Source organism: Triturus cristatus, chromosome 12 (genome assembly GCF_964204655.1).
Source record: "Triturus cristatus chromosome 12, aTriCri1.1, whole genome shotgun sequence".
NCBI lineage: Eukaryota > Metazoa > Chordata > Amphibia > Caudata > Salamandridae > Triturus > Triturus cristatus.
The window spans coordinates 280,777,373-280,794,358 of NC_140595.1; the positions used below are offsets into that span (position 1 = coordinate 280,777,373).

Here is a 16,986-nt window from a genome sequence, read left to right on the forward strand (position 1 = left end):
TTGTGTCTCCCTTTGGAATCCTGTTGACAATTGTATTAAGTACCTCCGTTCTTTTGGGGGAACGTGTGAAGAATGCTGCCATTCCTCCTATATCCATAAAGAATATCTTTGCCTCAGAGATCTTTCCTACTGCTTGTTGCACAATCAGATTAAGTTGGTGGGCATAACAGTGCACATAATGGGCATTAGGGTACACATCTCTAAAAAAAAAAAATTGTACTCCACCGGTGGTTCCACTCATTACTGCAGCACCATCATAGCTTTGTGCAATCCGTTTTTGTTTTTGAAGCTACTCTGGAAAAATCAAATTTAGCTGTTGTAGAATAGCTGAAGAAATGCTTTCTGCACTAGAGTCTTTTAAACGTGTAAAACCATAGAACCTCTCCACAACTCTGCTGTCATTATCAAGGTACCGAAAGATCAGTACAGACTGTATTTTAGTGGCCACATCACTGGTGTCATCAGCCTGAATAGCCACAAAGTCGGTGTTTTTCAACTCTTGTACAATATTGCTTTTTACAATCTCTAGCATGCACTCAAGCAGTTCATTTTGTATTTTTTTAGAGGTGCCCTTGAAGACTGTAGCACTTGCTAGATGTGCTTCCATTTCACGATCTATGCTAGCTATTAAATCCACAAGGCCTCTGAATATACCACGATTTGAGGAGCTTTGAGATTCATCATGCCCTTGTAATGCCAGTTCAAAAGCACCACAGAAACTAATGCAATCAATAATTTTTGATAGTATGTGTCTATTCCTATCAAATGCTTCATTGTGTTTCTTTATTGTTTTGTGGTACGCGTCGCTTATGTGGGCTTCAATCCGTGTGTCTCCCAACATTCCCAGTCTCGTCATGTTTTCCATATGTATTTTTGTGTGTGCATGCTTCTTTACTTTATCTGATAAATGCTTCAAGTCTTTTACTCCTTTTTTTGTCCAAGGAATTTCACCACCAAACAGCAAGCAGGGAAAGCAGAACAAAGAATTTGTAGAAGTACACCCTGTCAGCCAATCAACTTTTGTGTACCAGGTGTTTGAGAACGAACGTGTGTAAATCTTCCCTCTGTCTTGGGAACTATGCTGTAGGTTTATGTCTGGGCGATGAGATCTTAATTGTTTTACAATTAGTTTCTCTTCACGTTTCAGTCCAATGAACGGCTTTGCAAGAAGTTGCTCTACTGTATTCATGGTGTCTTACCAATATTAAAGTTACCTGTCAATAATCAAAGTACAACGTATGAGGTTTGGTGTAAATACATCATATTTCTGTATAAATGCATATCTTGTGCTTGTGCATTATTGCAATATATCTCCAACAGTTCCCCTTTGCACAATATGACTGATAAAAATATAGCCTTATAGCCTGCTCCCTTGGTGTGCCACACTGGTTGCGAAGGCACTCAGGCAGACATATATCCTAAGTAAGCCTCAGGTAAGGGCCTATTACAAGGCAAGAGAGAGGGCCTTTAACAACCGGTATCGCCAGAGGCAGGTGGGCGGTAAAAGGCTATTATTACATTCCATCCAATCAATGACGGTAGAATGTTTCAAATTAAAAAAAAAGGGAAACAAAGTCAAACATTGGGAACACAAGGCTTACCCCAGCCGTTATTATCCCTGAGCCAATTCATTGTCTTCAATCGAGCGCTCCACATTCAAATCGATATTTAATACTGATTACACAGTTATATGCCTCAAATAAAATTGATGCTGATGTGACTGTAGACACCACCCACCATGTAGACAACATACATAGCCCTTAACTGCAATGTAAAAAATATAGCATCAGTTTCCTTACCTTAAACGCTGGGGTTGTTGACTGTTGTAGAGGTGCAAGAGCACCAAAGGAGGTTGGTGCCTCTTCCTGTTTGCCCAAAAAATAGGTATAGTTAAGCTGCCTAAGGCTTTACCAGATGCTGAAAAGCAAAATATAACAATATTTAGTGTTGGTCTTTCCCAGTATTTACACAAAGCAAATTGCATTTATGTAGAGCTTACTTCCCCTGAGGAGGCATTGAAATAATTTAAGTACCCCATTATTTTTTCTTGTGTAGTCCTACTTATTCAAATGCAGGGTGTCAGTGCGCTTTACATCAACACTAGCATATTACATGTACAATAAATTATATAAGTTTGTAATTGAATGTACAGGAATTGTTACATAAAACTGGGGGATTGCAAGGTGTAGAAGTCACATATCATCTTCCATAGCTCACTGTGCTATTATCCTCGCAATGCGCTCAAACATACACAGTAGACCTGCTAAACATATATGTGAGGGCTTTAGATCTGATATCACTTCTTGTGATGCCACTTCCTGTAAAGTCGTGACTTGTGATGCCACTTTTAATTATATCAATTCCTGTGATGCCATGTGTGATATCGTGCGCCATGATGTCGCGCACCGTGATGTCACTTGCATACTGCCTAACTAGTCCCCCCACTTCTTTTTTTTAGAACGTGTGCCCTGCTTGTTCCTCTGCACTTCATTCAATAGTGCAAAGATAGGTAGTGTGCCGGCAGCTGAGATCTGTGCGCAGTTCACGGGCACAAGCCCGGTGTGATCCTGGCCACCCTATGCCTCGTGATCCCCCAGAAGCCTTCTCTTCTCTGGCTGAGCTCTCCCCATAAATTGTCTGGCTCATCTACAAATAAAATGGTCTGACAACGTCAGGGCCAACGATCTCACTGCTTCAAAAGTGAGTGAAAAAGCTGTGAATCTTCAAGTTTAAAAGCAGACCTAGAACTAAAGGACATCCTATCAGGCTTAAGAGTGCTGGCAGCGAGATTAGACGAGAGCTGTACAACTAGCCTGTAAACTGCATCGCAGCTGTGGTCGGAGAGACTATAACAGGTGAGAATACATGTTTGTCAGTGTTGTACAGTGTCCTTGCCATGGTGCTCGTGGGGTAATCAGCTTGATGTGGTGTCCAAAAATGATCCAGAGAGACAGAGTGCCGGACAAAGACTTACAAAAATCTTTAAAAAAAAAAAAAATGAAGCAGTAAAACACCTTCTACACCTACATGACGACACCGCGCCCGTCCTCCAAATAGTTCACTTGCTACATATGGTCTGATGCCCCTCCACCAGGGCTCTCTGCATTGTCCGCAGTGACAGACAGTATGGGGCGATCCTTCATTCAAGTAGAACTGAAAAATTACTCCCACAATAGAACATTCCACTCAGTGTCCGCAATAAAAATACATTCTGGGACACAAGAGTTATTTTAGGTGCCCACTGCTGAGGTTAGCGAAGACCAAGGCTGCCAAGGCTTGCGTCAACCTCATGCCTCTTTCTTCCATCACTCACTACACATCCTGCCTCTTTTTCTCTCTTGCAGGTTCCTTTCCCTCCCTGCCGTCTCCCTTTGTCACTGTTTTCCTATCGCCATCTTCCTCCTCTCCCTTTTTGTGCTTTTCTCCTGAGTGAAATTCTGATGTCAAAACAGAAGTCCTGGGCCACAAAAACGAGTGCTTGTGCCCCCCACCTGCAACCATCAGCACAAACGAAACACCTCCTTCGCTCTAGCATGACACCACTGCTGACCATCACACCCTCCAAGAAGCAGATCTTCAGTGGAACTTCCTTCACCAAAATAATGAACCTCCCTCTCAGCAGAGAGACGAGATACAGGAGATAAAAATATTGTACTGACCAAGAGACAGAACATCTCCGAATCCCAAGATGGGGTCAATAACAGAGAACTCAGGATCACCCCCACCAAGGTAGCAGAAGTGAAAAATATAAAAAAACACACATGCAAGTACACGCCCCACCCCCCAACTTTCCTGCACACGCCCTGCTGTGCGAGGGAGGGGCATAGTAAGCAGGCCGATGCAAATAATACATTTCAATACACGCTCTCTAAACCTACATTTGCTTACTAATGGTAAAGGAATGCTGGCACCTACCTCTTACCTGGAAACACTCAAAAGATGTCAATAGCTAAACGAGTGATTTAGTGCACCAAACCAGAAAGAGCTGTCTCTTAATTACCCCTTCACTTTTGAAAGCAATGTATGTGGGTTAGATAAACCAAATCCTCTCGCTCTGTTCCTGTATATCCGTTTACCGGACATACAAAAAAGCACAAAGATGGCAGAGTATGGCAGATATCACCCTTCCAGTTGGCGTACGCCATCTTATCCATGTCCGGGTACTCATTAGAAGTGACCCGTTTTTTGTTGCTTTAACACTGCACATGACATGGCAAATACCGATGCCAGCTGTGCCATTTTTAGTGGGTTTGAAAATGCATTGTCTTAGTGTCGCGCCTCGGAAGAGCACATTGTAGAGGTGGGACCAGGCACAGCATCTGTTATAATATTATGATGAACTGCTGCGGCCTGCCACAATGACCGGCTCTGGTCATAAGTCACGGCCCAGACACCACCACATGCGCAGCCAGTCTACCGTACATGCGCACTGGCACTGCACTGCTGCTGTCTTGTGTCGTCCCAAAGTCGCAATCACTGATTCCTGACAGTGCGCGCCGCTCGGCTCGGCTCGTGTCACATGACGTGACACCGCCGTGCGACTCTCACGAGCAAAATAAATAATCTAGGAATTTGGCAATATTTTCAACTTTCAAACTTTTAAAATATGTTCTTTATAAAAAAGTTTGAAAGTTGAAATGGTACCAATAGTAATAGGTGGGGCAACGCCCCACCGCCCTAATGGTAAAACCGCCACTGAAATCAGGAGCGGGGGCCCCTCCGTGTACATTGCATTGCCCCTTAAACATTAGTTACACCACTGCCCATACTTGAGGGCTTCAATCCGCCGCCTGGGGTGGCTCTTCCCCACCGCGCGAGGAGAGTCAGAGAGACGAGACCCGCACAGGTTCGCGGCCTGCTGAGCTTGCGGCTGTCCATGCTGACAGGAGAGGAGTGCAATGGATGGCCTGCCTGCGATGGCGCCTGTGACTGAGCGTATATGTGGACTGCTGGAGGTTCTTCAACGGAGCCCCTACCATCAGTGTACAGTTGTGAGGAATCGGCAAAGCAGGTCGCTGGACTACGAGGAGGTAGACCGTGGCTTTGGTCGCTCTCCTCGTAGTCCAGCGACCTGCTTTGCCGATTCCTCACAACTGTACACTGATGGTAGGGGCTCCGTTGAAGAACCCCCAGCAGTCCACATATACGCTCAGTCACAGGTGCCATCGCAGGCAGGCCATCCATTGCACTCCTCTCCTGTCAGCATGGACAGCCGCAAGCTCAGCAGGCCGCGAACCTGTGCGGGTCTCGTCTCTCTGACTCTCCTCGCGCGGTGGGGAAGAGCCACCCCAGGCGGCGGATTGAAGCCCTCAAGTATGGGCAGTGGTGTAACTAATGTTTAAGGGGCAATGCAATGTACACGGAGGGGCCCCCGCTCCTGATTTTATCCGGAGCACTCAGACGTGAGTACTGTGCTGAAGGGGCCCCCTGCAGCTGGGCCCCCCCGCACTGCGGGGGATGTGGGGGGCCTGTGTTACGCCCCTGAGTTTGGGGAAGCCCCCGGTTGCCTGTGAGGTAGGTCTAGGGTGCTGGGTCTATGCTTGGGTCCGGCAAGGACGGAGCTCGAGCGAGACACGTCGGCTCACTCCGCCATCTTGGCCACGCCCCACTTGAGTCGGTTTTAAAACTATTTATCGAAGATCACCCCCACTTTGATATTTCCTTGGAAGGCAAAGAAAAAATGTGCTGCAAAGCAAGGAAGTGCACATTCCTGTTTCCGAGAGGTCATGTCTTGCATTTTGGCCTTTGACCAGCTTTATTTACCTGGGTTCTAACTGCATCTTTGTGTTCCACGTTTCTAAATAACATTGTACCCACTGCTTGGGAATCGCCTGTAGATTGCCCAGTCTTACATAGCCTCAGAGTGCAACTGGAGGCCACATACTACCTGCTAGACAACCCCAACAGTTACAAATATGCCTTAGCACTTCAGTAACAGGTGTCATGTATGAATCAAACTGTTGTTTTGATAGCTGTAAAATTTGAATAAGGGACCCTTATGGCTCTGACAGCTAATGTACGATTTTGTCTGTCGACTTGGATCACAGCACGGCCACATAAACTGTAGCAATATGCAGGCAATTAAATTCAAACTATGGAGCTTAGGTGTGTTTTACCAGCACGTTGTGGTGCATAGTGTTTTTTAAAATATTTTTGGGTGGGTCTGATTCCTTCCTCTTTTTTTATAAGAAATTTGCGCCATTGTCAAAAATGTCTTAGAAACCCTCCGTTGACTTTTTACTGGCTGTTCAGCAAACATTAGCACATCTTAAAAGTAGTACACATAATTATTTCTTGGTCCAGCATAGTGTCAAAAACATCCTTTGCGCAAAGAAATCACCATGAGGCGGCAGAGTGTGTAAAAGAGATATGTGCAGCGGACTCAAGCCTCCATCGTTCTGAAGTTGAAGAAATGAGACGCATCGAGGTTTGGCTTTGTGAAATAGAAAAGGCGGTGATAAAGAAAAGTACTATGAGAAAACAAGGTATTACAGAGGTGACGCAGGCAGCCACAGAAACGTAAACTGGATTGTCGTGTCTCTGAAACGGACCGGCCTCTGCATGCAGCGGTCACCGGTACCCTCTCCTCCAGTTATGGTCCCCGTGACACTGAGAGAGCTATTGCTGTTGGCATTTCCACCGCATAATAGGTATGACAAACACCACCTTTGCTGCTGCTGAAGCCCTCTTTGCCTCTATAGTGACCCCTAGCCAGCCTTACCGGTTTCTGTCCAAACTGCCTGGGTGTTGGAATTTGAGCTAGCGCCGCGACGCCTGGGCTCGGCCTCTGCCCGGCTAATTGTTACACTCTAGCCCCCGGCTTCGGTTTATCGCTTTGTTGTGCGCACAGAGACCGCTTGTCAACAGCACCTGTCGCCCGGAAAGATTCACCTCCTCTTGCCTGTCCGTGTCATCGCATCCCCGTGCTCGGGCGCGCCTGCCGCGTGCAGACCGCTGCACTCCTGCGCGCGACGACGGGCCGGCCTCCATTCTGCAACGGAAACGGGAGCAGACATGTTGCGGCTGCTTCTTTTGGTTCCGCAGAGAGTCTGCTTGACTGAAGTTTGCGCAGCTTCCCCAGTATCTCGCAGCCAAGGAGGTCTGGGCTTTGGGTGGAAACTGCCAACATCTCCGAGAGCCAATTTGTAGACCTGTTTTGTTTCCAGCCGCTATTTGGAAGTCTATTCAAGGCAACGACGTGGATTGTATCAAAGCTGGCGCCTATTCTGCACAGTAAGTTGCCATTGTCATTGCTTCCCTTTTTCTGATTCTCTCCCCAGGACCACATCGGGCAAAATCCACTTTGTACAGAATTTACTGTTCTGAACCGTGTCGATTTAAGAGCTAACCAGGATCGAGTCCCGGCGTCGCTTCAACATCCTGTGATTCTGAGCAAAAAACCTAATCTCCCCGTGCCTACAGTAAATGAACGTGCCCTTGTGAAATGTAAAGCGTTCCACTGCCTTAGGTCGAGCTCGCTATATAAAGCTGCAAAAAAAATAATAATAATAATTACCAGGGCATAACTCAGTCACGTGCAGGGGAGGAGTGTGAAGAGAGGAAAGTTTCATGGGGCCTAAATACTTCCCAAATCCAATGAATATTTCTGAGATATGAAAGTCTCAGGTGGCCCTCATCACGTTCTGCTGGGGGGGAGGGGGGTATTTTTTTTACGTAACAACGCCGCACGTTACAGTGGGTGAAAGGGGGGCACAGTTTGAGAGTAAATGCAAATCGAATGTAGGGCTGGGTTGATATCTGCTGCTCAGAAAGACAGGACTCTGAGCCCCGCAGTAGGGTTCCAAGCAGTTCACCAGATGTGTCTGTCTCTTTTGTACATTCTGTGTAGATCATTGATGTTTCACAGGGTGTCTTTATGACTCGGCTTCAGCACTCGTTGGTGGAAGGTATAAACAAGCATTTGAAAAGCCACTAGGTCTCACCTATGCCAGAGCTATTGGCTTTGGCAATGGTTTTTAGTAATTATGTACACCAGTGTGGCTGCTGTTCACAGCATGGCTAAAAGTTAGCAGCGTGGAGTGGGGCAGTGGCGGCTGACATCTACGTCAATAATAAAACAATACTTACCTGAACCGAAGTCGATGTCCTCCACTCTGGACCTTTTCAAAGGAACTCGATGGTTTAGTGCGGAACCAATCCTGGCGCTGCTCTCATGCTGTGAGAGCAGCGCCCTGATTTGAGGGATTGCCTCACTCTGCGCTTTCTCTAACCCTGCTGTCTTAAGACTGCTGGGTTAGAGGTTTCAAATTGTGCATGTCTGGCTGGCCATTGCAAGACGGCCGGCCAAATGGACATGCGCACTTTGAAAAGTACACAAACAGCCCACCCTCCTCACCCCTGTCCTGACGCTAAATTCAGAACGAGCGGATGAAAAACATTTTGGAAATGAATCGCCATTTTATTTTTTATTTTCGGGGGTAATTTTAAATGGGGTGACCCTCCGCTCCAAAGAAGGATCTGTCCATGGAGTGGGGTGGGGTAGATTGGGGTAGATTGGAATGGAGTAGATGGGTTAGAGTACAGTGGGGTAGATTGGCATAGAGTGGAACGGGGTAGAATGGATTGGGCTGGATTGGGCTAGATTGGCGTGGGGGAGTTCAGTAGATTAGCATAGTACATTGGAGTGGGATAGATTGAATTGGGGTAGATTGAGGTGGAGTGGGGTAGATTGGAGTGGAGTAGAATAGATCGGGGTAAAGTGGAGTGGCATATATTTTGGTAGATTGGAGTGGAGTTGGGTCGATTGGGAAAGGGTGGATTGGGGTTGATTTGAATGTTGTGGGGTAGATTTAGATCGGGTAGAGGAGATTGGAGTGGGGTAGATGGGGGTAAAGGTGAGAAGAGTGTGATAGATTGAATAGGGGTAGATTGGGGAGAAGTTGGGTAGAGTGGGGGTAGATTGGCCTGGAGTGGGGGTAGATTGGCCTGGAGTGGGGCAGATCGGGATAGTGTCAAGTGGGGTAGAGTAGGGAAGAGTAGAGTTCAGTGGATTGTGGAAGATTGGAGTGAAGTAGATTAGGGTGAAGTGGATATAGTGGAGTGGGGTGGATTGGGTGGATTATGGTAGGATAGAGTGGAGTAGATTGGAATGAGATAGTTTGGAGTGGAGTATATTGGAGTGGAGTTGGATAGAGTGGTGTAGGGTAGATTGGGATGGGCGGGGTGGAGTAGATTGGAGTTAAGAGGATTAGATGGGGTACACTGGAGTAGGGTAGTTAGGGTAGATTGGACTGGGGTGGAGTGGGTTAGATTAGACAGGAATGCGTTAGATTTGGGTGGTATGTGGTAGACTGGAGTGAAGTAGAGTGCGGTAGATTGGGTAGAGTGGAATGGAGTGTGGTAGATTGGAGTGGAGTTGGATAGTTTGGAGTGAGATAGATTGGGGAAGAATGGAGTGTAGTGGGGTAGGTTAGAGCAGGGTAGATTGAAATGGAGTGGGTTAGATTAAAGAAGGATGATTGGAGTGGGATAGTTTGAAGTGGGGTAGATTGGAGTGGAGTGGTTTGGATGGGAGTGGTGGTAGATTGGGGTGTGTCAGATTGGGGTGGGTTAGATAGGGGTAGATTGGATTGGAGTAGATCTGGGTGGTGTAGATGGGGGGGTAGATTAGAGTAGGGTAAATTGGAGTGGAGTGAGGTGGGTGGATAGGAGTGGGGATTGGTGTAGATTGGAGTGGTGTGGGGCAGCTAAAGCTTCCACAGCCACTGCCATACAAGGTCTCTTTGGCCCATTGAGCATCCCCAGAAATGATGCAGGAGCAGATATAGTCCTCTATTTAGAAACCTAATGACTTCTCTATTCTAATTTGAAAATACAGAAATAACCGTGGCACCAATGCAATTAACAATTTGTTAATCATAACTTCCTGTCAACTGCTGCTCTACTTTCTCAGAGAGGCTAAGGTAGGAATGGTCAACTTGTGTGTCTGCTGTGCAGGGCACCCTGCTGCGTGTTACCGGCATGCAGCTACTAGGAGAGGAGACTGTAGACACTTTGGCCTCCTGGCTTGATAGAAAAGGGTAGGACTGGAATTAAGTACAGTAAGATCTAATCAACCTAGAACCAGGGTGTTGGACTTGGCCCTTTATGCCGGGTCATCCCAGAACCTTTTGCCTTCCTCCTGTATTTTTTCCGACCTGTTGTTGGTGGTTTTCTGACTCTGGGCACTTTACCAGTGCTGATCAGTGCTAAAGTGCATAATCTCTCCCTGTAAATTGTGTTTTATGGATTAGTAATTCCATGATTGGCATATTTGATTTACTAGTCAGTCCCTAGTACAGTGAGTATGTGCCCAGGGCCTGTAAATCAAATGCTGCTAGTGGGCCTGCAGCACTGATTGTGCCACCCACATAAGCAGCCTGTAAACTTGCCTCCGATCTGCTACTGCAGTATCTGTATGCAGTCTAGTACTGCCATGTCGACTTGGCAAGTGCACCCACTTGCCAGGCCCTACCCTTCCCTTTTCTTACATATTAGTCACCCCTAAGGTAGGCCCAAGGTACCCCTGTGGGCAGGGTGCAGTGTATATGAAAGGTAGGGCATGCCCTGGTGTGCGTGGCATGTCCTGATAATGAAATACTGCCACTTTAGTTTTTCACTATGGCAAGGCTACCTGTACCCATAGGATAGAATTGGGAGTTTGCTTATAACATCTTATAAGCATAACTACCCCTGGCAACAAGGTAGGAAAATAAAGTTCAGTGTGCCTGAACTCGGAATGTTAAAATTCTTCTTTTCGTGAAGGTGATTTTTACATTCTGTGTTTCAAAATACCACTTTTAGAAAGTAGGTATTTACTTGCTTAGCCATCCAGTGTGCCTCTGCTAGGATGTGTTGAATGTGTATTGACTGTCTGGCTTTGGAGTGACAGGGGCTGGGGATGTGCATTCTCTCAGATGGCCACCGGGGCGGGCGTTGATGTGTGTACTGCCTTTCCTGAATGACTCCGGGGTGGGCTGAATAGACCTTGGCTGCATTCATTGTATGGGGAGGAGTTCTCACTAGCACCTGAATAGGCCCTGTCTGCCTTTGACAATGCTGTCTCCACCTCCTGCCAGGAAGCTGCACTAGAGAGGACAGAACTGTTTTTGACTGAGCACAGGGCTTCTCTGCCACCAGACAACAAAGTATTTTGCTGTTTACATATTGGGGCCCAGACCCCCAGACTTTTAGATCACTTCTGGGAATCAAGAGGAACCTATGCCAAGGAGAAGAGCTGGATAACCTGAGGAGAATACTGCCCCTGTGCTGTTTGCTGTCTGAGGTTGGCCTGCAGTGGCTACTTTCTGCTTAGGAAAGGGAAAAGGACTTTGCTGTTTGCTGTGTCCCCTGCTTGAGGAAGATCTCCAAGGGCTTCAAACTAAGCTTGCCTCCTGTTTTGAAGTCTCAGGGACCCAAAGACTTCACCACTAGCTCCCCTGAACCTCCTTGCTGGGAATTCTGACTTGATAAGACGTGCCTGCTGTGGTTTTAGACATCTGGAGGCTGTTTGCCACTGGGAGCTGGAAAAGTCACGCAACTTCGAGAAGCGTGACGCATCTGCACCTGTTTCCAACGCATCGTCGCAGAGCCTGCCCGCGGCTCAAGAAATCACTGCATGCCAAATTGAGTGCATCGTTCTCTGAAGTCTAAGATCACCGCACTGATTCCGACGCAAGCCCTGCTGTGCTGCTGCAAGAACCCTCGCATCGTTCCGGATCATCGCATCGAGGCGCCAAGTCTGTCACATCGTTGGGGGACGCTGTAAGAAGCTGACGCATCACCTCCCCACCCAGTAAGAAACCGACACATCACCTCCTCTCCGGTAAGGAACTGACGCATCACCTCCCCTGCGCAGCAGTAAGGAACCGATGCATCACCTCCCCCGGAGCAAGGAACCAACGCTTCACCTTCCCTGATTATAAGGAAGCGATGCATCACCTTCCCTGCGACCCTTTTTGTTTGTGTGCACGATGCATCCAAGGTACTTTGTGTGAAAAGTATCGCATCTGCAATTTGCTTTGAACTGAACTGTTTCTACCATTTGAAAGTCATATTTTTAATAATGTATTGTGGATTTTTGTTGTTTGGTCTTGTTTGGTTTAGATACAGATTACTTATGTTTCTAAACTGGTGTGGTGTCCATTTGTAGTGTTTTCACTGTATTACTGTATGTGATCACAAATGCTTTACACACTGCCTCTGAGATAAGCCTGTCTGCTCGTGCCAAGCTTCAAGGGGGTGAGCAGGGGTTATTTTAGAAGTGTATCCCCCTTACCCTGACTAGAAGCAAGGGTCCCTATTTAGACAAAGGTACTTACCTCTGCCTACTAGAGACTACCATTTCTAACATTGGTGGTCAGCGGTGAAGATCTGGACTTGCATTTGTGTCTTACATACAGTGATTGTGTACACTACTAGTATAGTGCAGACCATTACGCAACCCCATCCTGCTTTTTCTGTTTTCTGGTGTCCTCCTGGAAGTATTTTTGATACAGAGACTCTGGTTAGTCGTTGCACCTGTCAAGTGTGGAGAAAATGAAACTTGTCTTGTGGCACATGTTCATGTATACGATGAGGGAGCTATGTGTGTTGTGCAAGGAAAGGGGCTGCCTGTGAAGAGAAGGTCCATGGAAGATCTAGAGGGAGCCCTATTTCAGTATGAGTTACCCCACTGGTGGCCAACACTACCAGTTGAGTCTGAGGAGAAGGACTTCTCTGAAAGTGAGGAAGAAACAGAAAAGGGTGGCCGGCTTCTTGCTTGTGAGCAGAGGCTGAGAGAGCTTTGGCCTTAACCCATGAAAAGGAAATTTGTGTAGTTCAGGAAGTGAGCTTGGCTGGGCTGGAGGTGGAGTCCTGCTCAGATGGTGGCAGCAAGAAGGTGTTATCTAGTGCTGAGGAAGAAGTACACACACCCAGAGATGTGGCGCCTGACTTGAAGGAGGAGGCTAACATACACCAGGGGGTTCAAGTTTATGAGGTAGCTCCAGTGGTGTGCAGTGTCCCTGAAGTGGATTGGGGAACTGGCACAGGGGATCAAATTCCTAGTGGTGGAAGGGACAATCTGCAGACTTTAGATGAGAAGTGCATGGAGAGGGTTCCTCCATGGTAGAAGTCCTGGTGTGTGAGTGTGGAGACCGCCCAGAAGAGTGTGGGTTGAGTGACAGAAACAGTCATACACTGGCTTTGCAATCTCAGGAGAGTGATGTGGTGTACGTGTGCAAGACATTGGATGGTGCGGCAAAGGGTAGTTTGGTTAACACCTGTGTGGGACTGTGTGATTCAATTGGTGGAGAACATATTTTAAGTCCCTGTTTTCCAGAGCTATGCCAACACCTGGTGGAGTGCGAGTTCTCGGACCCCAGGGAGCTCACACTGGAGGTAGATCTTTTGGTGGATTCCAGAAGGTCTGAAGAAGCATCTGGGGTGATCCTGAAAGTTGTGGTGGCCCAGATAGGTCCCAGAGTAATGGGAGGGGTGTAGGGTCTCATGTCCTGTCTCAGAGGAGGAGGAGTGGGAGGGGGCTGTGTCCCGCGGTGCCCGAAACCCAGTCTTAAGGCCTGGTTGGTTCCATGATGGAACACCAGGAGGGGAGCCTGGTCTGTACCGGGATGCCAAGGTGTCAGATGAGCTGGAGGAGACTGCTGTACCTAGCATTCCACCAACTCTAGTGTCTGGCAGCACCTCTCCAGTTTTGAGGGGGCATGAGTCCAGAGAGAGGGGTGAGAGGTGGATGCAGTCCCCAGTGGAAGGACCAGTGGGTCAAGGGCAGCCAGCACTGGGATCAGATCACCCCAGGACTGACCCTGGTGAGGCCACTTCCGGCCTGGGGGGTCTTCATGCTCTGCCAGGTGGATAGGAGGCTGGAGACCTGTGCCAGGCAGACTCTTACACAACTCCAGAGGAGTGTGGTTCCCTTGGGAGGGGTGTTGGTCTACTCCCCAGAAGTCCTGGGGTGCCAGGCACAGGTCCAACCTAAGGGTACAGGCCCTGGGTTGGAGGGCTAGGTTCAGGGTGTCCCCCCTGATCTGGGGGATGGGGACATTGCTAATACTGCCCCTACCAGTTTGTCTTCTGGGGACACCTCTCCAGGTGGGAGGGTGCAGGGCCTCAGTAAGGGGACAGGGAGATAGCAGCCTCACCCCTGACCCCTGCCCAGTCTAGCGGTACAGACTCTAGGCTGGGATCTCGGTTGCAGGATAGAACTCCTGAACTGCTGTGCGAATTGTGCAGGACACCTGCCCTGACAATTCTGGAAGGGGGTACTGCTCCAGGTGGGAGCCCACCCCAGTCTCCTGGCTAGCCGCTGGGTACAGGCCCGGGGCTAGTGGGTCAGTGTCAGGATGTTATACTTGACTTAACAGGAGGGAGAGTGGAGAAAGGGTGCCAGGCACCTGGGGCTACGGCCCCCCCACCCACTCTCTGACACCACAGAGGTAAAAGAGGCCTGAAAGGCATAAGGCCTGGCTCTCATCACTGACAGCTGTCAGTGGCCACTGTGGCTTGCTGTCCTGGAGGGTAGAGTGGACCCTGGGAGAGGGACAGGAAGCACACCGTGGGGTGGACTGGGCAACACCACTGTGTTGGCCATGTGGGTACTGTCTGCCTGCTGGGGCACATCTGTGAGCAAGCTTAGGTGAAGTGCTGCGTAGATGGTGAGCTAGAAGAAACAACAATATCTCAACTGGTGTGATTCAAGTAAGACAGTTTAGACAGGCATGTCAAATACATTGCAGTGAGGAAGAAGAGAGACTCTTGGGAACACAATTTTTGATTGGAAGGTGCACTAGGCATCCTATATTTAAAACAAAGTTGAGTATAGTTGTATCAGCACTGTAAGCATGAACTTGCATATAGACAACCCGAAATTGACCTTGGTGCTAGTTGTGTAAGTGAGTGAACAAGTGGCGACACAAGTGACAAAGTGCATTCAGCGGAAGAGGCGCAGGGTGAAATTGGTGACTTGATATATACAGTGAATCTTGGTGGTTCCGGTAGCATTTAGATACATTTAGAATTAAAGATAATCATTGGAGGGAACCACAGCATATAATGCGCTATTGTTTGCGCTGAGTGGTCGACGACGTTTCGATCCTCTAACTCAGGATCATCTTCAGGACCGGGTTGTTGGTTTGGGCGGTGCTGCGGTAGCACGCCCGAAGTGCGTGTAAAGGAGCCGGATGAAAGCCGGAGGGCCAGCCAGTAACTGGGGCGGTAAATGAATAGATCCGTCCACGAAGGACCGCGAGTCGGTCTCGGCGAGGGGGGAGTTGTTGTTGCTGAATAAATCAGAACGCGAGGGAGTACCGAAGTGGGCGACTTCCCACTGCAGCCAAGTCGCCCACTTCGGTACTCCCTCACGTTCTGATTTATTCAGCAACAACAACTCTTCCCTCGCCGAGGGAAGAGGTCCCTATTTGGACAAAGGTACTTACCTCTGCCAACTATAGACCCCCATTTCTAACACAGGGGATAAAATGCTATAGGATTCAAATGGAATAGAGGATAGGCAAATAATTCTGGACAGTCAGCCTGGGACAGTCGTCTCGGCGCTGAGAAAAACAGTGTGAAGAACCCACAGAGCTAAGAAGAGTAATTATTGACCAAAGAGCCAGGTCTTCAATTTTCTGCGAAATAACATCAGAGATGAACTTTCTCTGATGTTAATTGGTACCGAGTTCCAGAGCCTGGGTGCGGCCACCAGAAAGCGCCTATCGCCCCAGGAGACTGTTTTGGTTCGAGGTACTTGCAAAAGATTGAGGTTGTTAGATCGGAGAGATCTAATAGATGGACATGGCCGAAGATGGACCTTCAGGAAGTCAGGGCCTTGATTGTGCAGAGCTTTATATGTAATACAGAGTGTTTTAAATTTGATCCTGTTGTGGATTTTGAGCCAGTGCAAATTTTTTATTGCATCAGAGATAGGTTTATATTTCGGGGTTCCTGATAAAAGACGGGCTGCAGCATTTTGAATTGTTTGTAGCTTATTGATCACTCTAGCCTGGGCATTAACAAACAGGCCATTACAGTAATCAAGGGAGGACAGCACTAAGGCACTTATCAGGGTTTTTCCGGCTGTGGATGGTAAGAATGGCAGTATTTTCTTGATCAGCCTCAGTTTATAGTGGGCAGAAGCTGCTGTTTTATTTGCATGGGCCATAAAATTCAGGTTATCATCAAAAATCACTCCTAGGTTTCTAACAGAAGTGACTGGTTCCGGGGGGGTCCCATAAGAGGGAGGCGACGAAAAGGACAATTTTTCAGTCGCAAACCCTGTAGTTTTGCAAATCGCAGGGTTTGCAGGTACAAAAGGGACCCGTATATCCTTAAAGATTTTTTTCATGCACGAAAACTGAGAGGGCCACCTTTTTTAATTTTTACTATTCTAGCTTCGTACTGCCTCGGATTCGACAGGTTTTATACCATCAGTTCATCCGTGAAGTTCGACTGTTAAACAGTACGTGTTGCAACTGCTGTGGAAGGCTGTATAATTGCAGTCTGTTGTCTCTGGTGACGTGTTCATGTGTCTTATTATAGGGTGCGCCTCGGCAAGAACAGAATACCTGCGTATTTTCATGATACGAGACTTCTATTAGCCCCAGAGTAAAAGGGAGATTCGATGTGAAAATGACACGTTCGCGCCTCATATGGTTACCCAGCAGTCTCTCCGTAGCTGCTTCTATTTCCGTGACGTCCGATGCTATTACCCACTTTTATCACCGAGGGAGGGGAAAGCTCCAGACCATGGGTACTCGGAAACATTTTCCCAGGAGCCAAAAGGTTCGTCTTGGATGTGACCGAGGGCCACATTGATGCCAGTAGGGTGGGGGTTGGGGTGGGTGGTGTCGGGGGCAGTGCCAGTATGGTGGGTGTAGGGGAAGCAAAGCATATACATCCATTGGCTACACTATACAGTGTGAAACCAGAAAACATGGGATTAATCCTGGCTTCCCCACTTTACTAAACACTGCGATCCTAGGCAATTGG

General features: G+C 47.9%; 1 protein-coding gene across 2 annotated transcripts in view; it reads left to right on the plus strand.

Moving 5' to 3' along the window:
• Nucleotides 1-16,986, plus strand: part of B4GALT3 (beta-1,4-galactosyltransferase 3) — a 311,808-nt gene that overhangs the window by 195,430 nt on the left and 99,392 nt on the right. Inside the window, exon 1 of one of the 2 annotated variants that reach the window (XM_085639732.1) lies at nt 6,855-7,233. The exons of the other annotated variant lie outside the window; for it this stretch is intronic. The gene's annotated coding sequence lies outside the window, so the exon portion shown is untranslated. Of the gene's footprint in view, nt 1-6,854; nt 7,234-16,986 lie in introns of those variants that run through there. 2 annotated transcript variants of the gene reach the window in all.